This window comes from Zosterops lateralis (assembly GCF_965231275.1).
Source record: "Zosterops lateralis genome assembly, chromosome: 24".
Taxonomy (NCBI): Eukaryota; Metazoa; Chordata; class Aves; order Passeriformes; family Zosteropidae; genus Zosterops; species Zosterops lateralis.
In genome coordinates, this window is record NC_139784.1 from 285,184 (window position 1) to 291,133 (window position 5,950).

Below are 5,950 nucleotides of genomic sequence, written 5' to 3' on the forward strand. Positions count from 1 at the left end.
TTCTCTTCAAATCCACTTCCCATAGACCCACAGCCTCTGGTCATACCCAGAGTGGGCCAGAAGAAAGGTAAGCCCCTGCAATGGACACTGGCAGACCCTTTAACCATGGGTGATCTGGATATACGGTCGGATGCCTCTGCCACCTGAACACACTTCCCCACCATACGAGGGGCTTCATTTGCTTTGGAAAGAACCAGATGAATCTTGAAGGGGCTATTCCTGCTGAGGCTTAGAAGCAGATATGGCCAAGTGCCACTCTGTGTCCACCGTCGCTCACTGCGGGCTGTGACTCGGGCACTGGGAGGGCCCTGGGGCTGCCAACGGGATGCTCCTGGGAGCAGCAGGATGCTTGCAGGAACAGCTGCTCTTTGCAGGGATGGACATCTGCTTGGAGCACAGTGTCAATGTAGAGCAATTAGCTCCCGTTTATATCTGTTAGGTGTGTGATTAGTGTCCCATTAATGCAATTAGCAGGGTGGCATTAGCAGAAGTATGTAATTGGCACCGAGACAGCTGCAGCTCAGCTGTTGAGCACCACACAGCTCCTATTTTGGGGTTTATCTGAGCTCGGTGAAAGGGGACAGCTGGTGGTCCCCTGCTCAAGCACTGGACAGGCTGGTTTCTCTGTGCAGCCCTGGCTGTGCACCCTCCTGCTCCTTGATTACTTCAGCTGCAATAGGAAGCAATTCCCCACCCTCCGTTCTTGCTTCAAACTCCCAGAGCTATATCAGGGAGCTGATGAGGGGTGTCACAGCTGCTTCCCAGAGCTGCAGGATGTGGAGCTGGGCTTTATCATTTTAGGAGGTCAGAGGACCAAATCTGACCTTGGCTGGACACAGGTCCTTTTCTAAGCCTTTTATTCTCCTTGTGACTGTCCATGTTGTCATTGCCAGGGGGATGAGGGTGGATAAGGGAAGGAATTACACGTCTGCCCACTCCCAGCCATACTCTGGCCCCATCCACCTTGGCAAGATATCATCCACCTTGGCAAGATATCAGCCCACGTCACAGCTTGGCTTTCAGAGTCTGACAAACTCCTCCCCACAGCACCAACACTGTTGGCCTTTCAGGATTGTCAGGGAAGGAAGAAGGGCTGTGTGGGATGGGAACAGGCTGTGAAGTGCCCATTTCCATCCAGCTCCACCAGAGATGTCACTTTCCCAACCACCAGTGTGAAATCCCTAGTCTTTTTCTGGAAAGACTGACCACTGGCCACTGGCCACTGCCTCCTCTGACCAGCACATTCGTGGGTGAGAGCTGAGCAGAGGAAGCTGTGCAATAGCAAAGTTCCCTGCCAGCCCTCTCTCCAGTGAGGATATTTGGCTTTGGGAGAGCTTCTGACAATCGTGATTAACAGCCTCTTCATCTATTCACGCTGATAATAAGCCCTGGAAACTCTGGGCTGTTGCAGCCCTATAAATCAAGATGGTTTGAAAGAAGCAATTTTCTCCTCCTGCAGCTCGGTTAATTCTCTCTTAATTGCTTCCCATTTTGCATAGATTTCCCTTGTTTGCCATGGCACTGGCTCCACACTTCCTCCTCTTCAGCAGTGATTGACTTGTGCCTTGTTTTGCCAGATTGGGATTTGTGATGATTTGGGCTATTCCAGGGCCTTCAAAGCTCCCCACACAATTCAGGTGTACCATGCCTGAGTTGCAACTTCTATAGGAGAAAAACTCTTGGGACTGAGGTAGGCTTTGTTCATTGCTATCCCTTTATGTGTGGGGGCATTGCTTTTGGAAAAAGAAATGGAAAAACATGGGAATTACACACAGGTGGGAAATTTAGCTGCAGGAAATGTATCTTCTTTGGAAAAAAATAAACTCAGCCAAGAAGAATTAATTGTTTAAGACTAAAGTTTTACCCTGAGAGTCAAAAGGGATGAATGAAGCCTATGTAAGCTGATCTGAATTAAAGTATGCGGGATTTATCCCTTTTAAGATTGGGTTTGTGTGCAAGGGCTAACAACAAGGAGAAATGGAGCTAGAACCCTCCTGACCAAAGAAACAAAGAAGCTGATGGAAGTTTTGATAAGGAGCTGGGGACCAGCATCCAGGTGGACTCAGTTGTATTGGCAGCATCTGATCCTAGGTGGAAGCAGTGGGACTGCTCCAGAAGTGGGTGAGGTGCACTTCAATTCAGTTTGTGATTTATGTATCAAACCTCAATTCTGGCTGTGGGAAGATATTCCCCCTTTTCCTGGTACTCCAGGCCTTTGTCCAGCGTCCCTCTCCAGCTCTCTCGGAGCCCCTTTGGGCACATGGTGGGGCTCTAAGGTCTCCCTGGAGCCTTCCCAGCTGAACAACAAGCTCTCCTTGTGTGTCTTCAGAGGAGCATCTCCAGGGCCTCCTCTGGAATCACTGCAGAAGGTTCCACGTCCTTTCTCTTTTGAGGTTTCCAGACCTGAACACAGCACCCTCTGCATGCAAATGGGGCAGGACATTCCCCAGAGGCAAAAAATAGTCTACTTTATATGTTCATTTATTATTATTCAATGTGCAGCTTCTAAAAATACCTTAGCCACATTAATGCATTAAACTATAGCTCCCTTTAGCCACCCAAATAATTTTAATCAGAAACATGAGCATTTCTATTACTCTGGCTTGTATTAGTGATGGAGTGTCACTCAAACTCCAACCAGGATGCAGTTATTCTTGCCTATAATCCAAGGCTTTTCTTGAATATCTCATCCTATTTTCCTTTTGAACTAGCTGGCACAGTCACACTTTTTTTTCCTGACTTGTACTAAGATCCTGTTTCTGTGCTGCTGTGTTTCACTCTCAGACTGCAGTTTCCCCTGTTTGTGTTTCTCCAAGTCTCTGGCTCCTCTGCTATTGGGACTGCTGGAAGTGCTTCATCCAGGGCTTCCCTTTTTGCCCCATATTTCACATACCCACAGGATTCTTCAGAGCCACCAGGTCCTTGTGACTCTCCAGCAATCCCACTGCAGGAACAGCCTCATCCACCTTCCAAGACCTCACCTGGCACCCCCAGAGCTGCAAGCACAGATCAGGAGAACCTGCTGGTTGCAATATCACTGGATCAGCTGCTCTTCCAAAGGCTGGTTTCATTCCAAACAAAGCTGACATTCTTCTGGAAGGAGTGAGATGTTAATAGTTCCTGGCAGTCAGAGGAGATCCTTTGGGACTGTGCCAGGGGCTCTGACACCTCGTGTTTAGAGGTCAGCCACACTCAGCACATAAACCCTGAAGACTTTTAGCTGGCTCGGCTTTGACAGCTGGGTCACCAAACCATGTGCTGAGAAGGGCAGGTGGGGACATGTCCTTGGTGATTTGCCTCTATGAAAAATGGGGAGGCAGAAAATGAAGTGACCAGGGACCAGGAGAGGACATGGACATCTGGAACTCAAGCATCTGCATTGGGCCTACTGGGTACTGCCCCTGTGGGCACGGTGCTGAGCAAGGGAATTTGTGACTCTTCTGCTGCACCCAGAAGGTAAGGTCTGGCAGGGCACCTGGTTACATCAGCCAGCTGGCTGGAAGTGGAAGCTGCTCAGAACAGACAGCAATTGTGTTTGATGGGGTTGGCTGGGTCAGGGTGGGGTGCTGGGGACATTTCCTTAGGGCAGAAGGAGGCCCTGGGCTGCTGAGGAGGGTCCCAAACCCCTTCACACTGATGTCTCCTGAAACAGGTCTCAGACTGGTTTGGAGGATGCTCTGGGGCTGGAGGGTGCTCTGCAGCAGAGGTGTCTCTCAGGATGGTGCTCAGCCAGAGTCCAATATTTCCCAAGTCCATAGCAAATCTGTGCCTCAGTTTCCACACTAGCAGGAGGCCCAGCAACAGATTTCAGCAGCCTAAAGGCAACTTTCCCATGGAAAATTTTGCCTGACCGGGAGGAGGGCAGGGCCAGGGACCTCAGCCATGGTGCTTGCAGAGGGTGTCCTGGGAGCAGATGGTTGGGGACTGCAACTATTTCCAAACAAACCTGGGAAACCTGGAAAACCTGGAGAGTCCTTGGTGATGAGGGCATCAGCTGGGAGGAGGGACTCAGTTGTGGGTGAGCTCACAAATTTCTGGTTGTGGGATTAACCCAACTCTGCTCTATGCAGGTGCCAATTCCAGAAGGCTGTGAGATCACACACCTCTGCTGCCTTCAGTACAGCCCAGAGGCTCCTCAAGGATCCTTTTCTCCATGGCTGAGCAGATGAGCTCTCCCATGGAATCACTTGTTTTTCTGATCTTTCGTTTTTCTCCAAATTAAAAAAAAAAAAAGTCCCTTTGAAATTTTCATGATGGTGGCAGAGCTGTGTCTCTCATCACCACATGAGACTGAGAGTCATGTCTGTGGTGACAAATGTCAGCACAAGGCTTGTGCTGGAGAGAGCAGTGAAGGAGGGGGCATTGGAATTAAAGGATGAAACATTTACCTGGGAGTTCAGCAGTGCTCAAATGAAAACACATCACAGATGAGAGGCAGACAGTGCTGAAAGCCACAACTTAACCCACTGGGCTGTAAAACTGCCACAAGATTTCCTCTCCCTCTCGACCTCCCACCCACCCACTCCAGAGTCCTTACCTGTGTGGGAAGGTACAGCAGGGTTCAGAATCTGGGAACAGCCCAAAGCTGTGGACCACCACACAGTTATGTGTTGTCTGAAGAAGGGGACTGACAGCCCTGCTTTGCTTTGAATACCAGCCATGAACCCTCTGATTGACGTGCCGTGGAACTGGGTGGTCCTGGCTCTGGCAGTGGGGATATTTGCACAGGGCAATTTGGTTGGACGGTGGAATGAAGGTACAGATCCTCTACAGGGAATCAGGATCATAAGCTTCCCTCTGCCTCCATTCAGGCTCTAGAGGGCAGGTTTTCTCTATTGCTGGCCGTTGGTTTGTTTAGGATAAATCTTAGGGCACCCAAACTTTGATCCCAGGTGGTGAGGCTGAGGGTGAGAAGTGACTTCAGGGCTGGCAACAACATCCATGGTGGGTCTAATGGGTCAACCAAATAAACAAGCTAAATAAAAATCCATTCAGGGTGCTGGAGAAGCTCCTGTGCATTATCCCACTGGGATATCCCATAGCACCACGAGCTCCCATCCTTGGGGTCCTATTTTTGCTTTTCCCAGCCCTGAAAGGTACCAGGACAACATAAAGGGTTAACACAGGATGATCTCAAGAGGCTTAAGTCTTGTCAAGAGCACTGGATTGGCAGGTCATTAATCTCAGAGTTACTTGATAACTTTAAATACAATCATGTAATCAGCAGGAACCCGTAATTATTATTTATGTGCATGGTGCTTACTAAATTACAGTGCTCTCTAAGGCTCTGTGTGATGAACAAATTAATTCTGCATCAGAAGAGCTTGACCAGAAATCTGTTTGTGTCTGAATTTCACTTGTAAACACTGATGTATGAAATGAAGGTCGATTTTAATTGGCCCTCCCTCCTGCTGTGAACCACATTACATTTTTATTCTGTATTAGCTCACCTGGCAAGGGAGAAAACCTGGATGACTTTCTCCAGCCCTGATGGTACTTGCCTGGAAAACCCGTGTGGGATTCTCTTGGATTGGATGGTGTGAATACCTTTGTGGAGAGCCGCCTCCATCCTCTAGGCATGTGGATTTGGGGTAGAAAGGAGAAAAAAAAGCCAGTGGGATTCTGAGCCCACTGCAGTGGAAGGATGCTCCCTTGGAAACTGGGGAGGAGCCATGCCAGGGTTGTCTTTTCCAAAAGATAAACATGCCCCAAAAGTCCTTGTAAGAGGAATTGAAGTATTTTAAATCAAACAAGACTGAGAATACACACTCCAGCTATGGAAAGCAAAGTCATGTCAGTTGGACCAGACCACCAAGAAAAGGGAAAAACAGTGATGTGAACACAGGTGCTTCTGTTTAGGTTTCTTTCTTTGGTTTTTCAATTTCCAGCTTCTTTCCACCAAAACACCTCACTTTAGAAAAATCCAAGTTGAACATGTAGCACACCATTT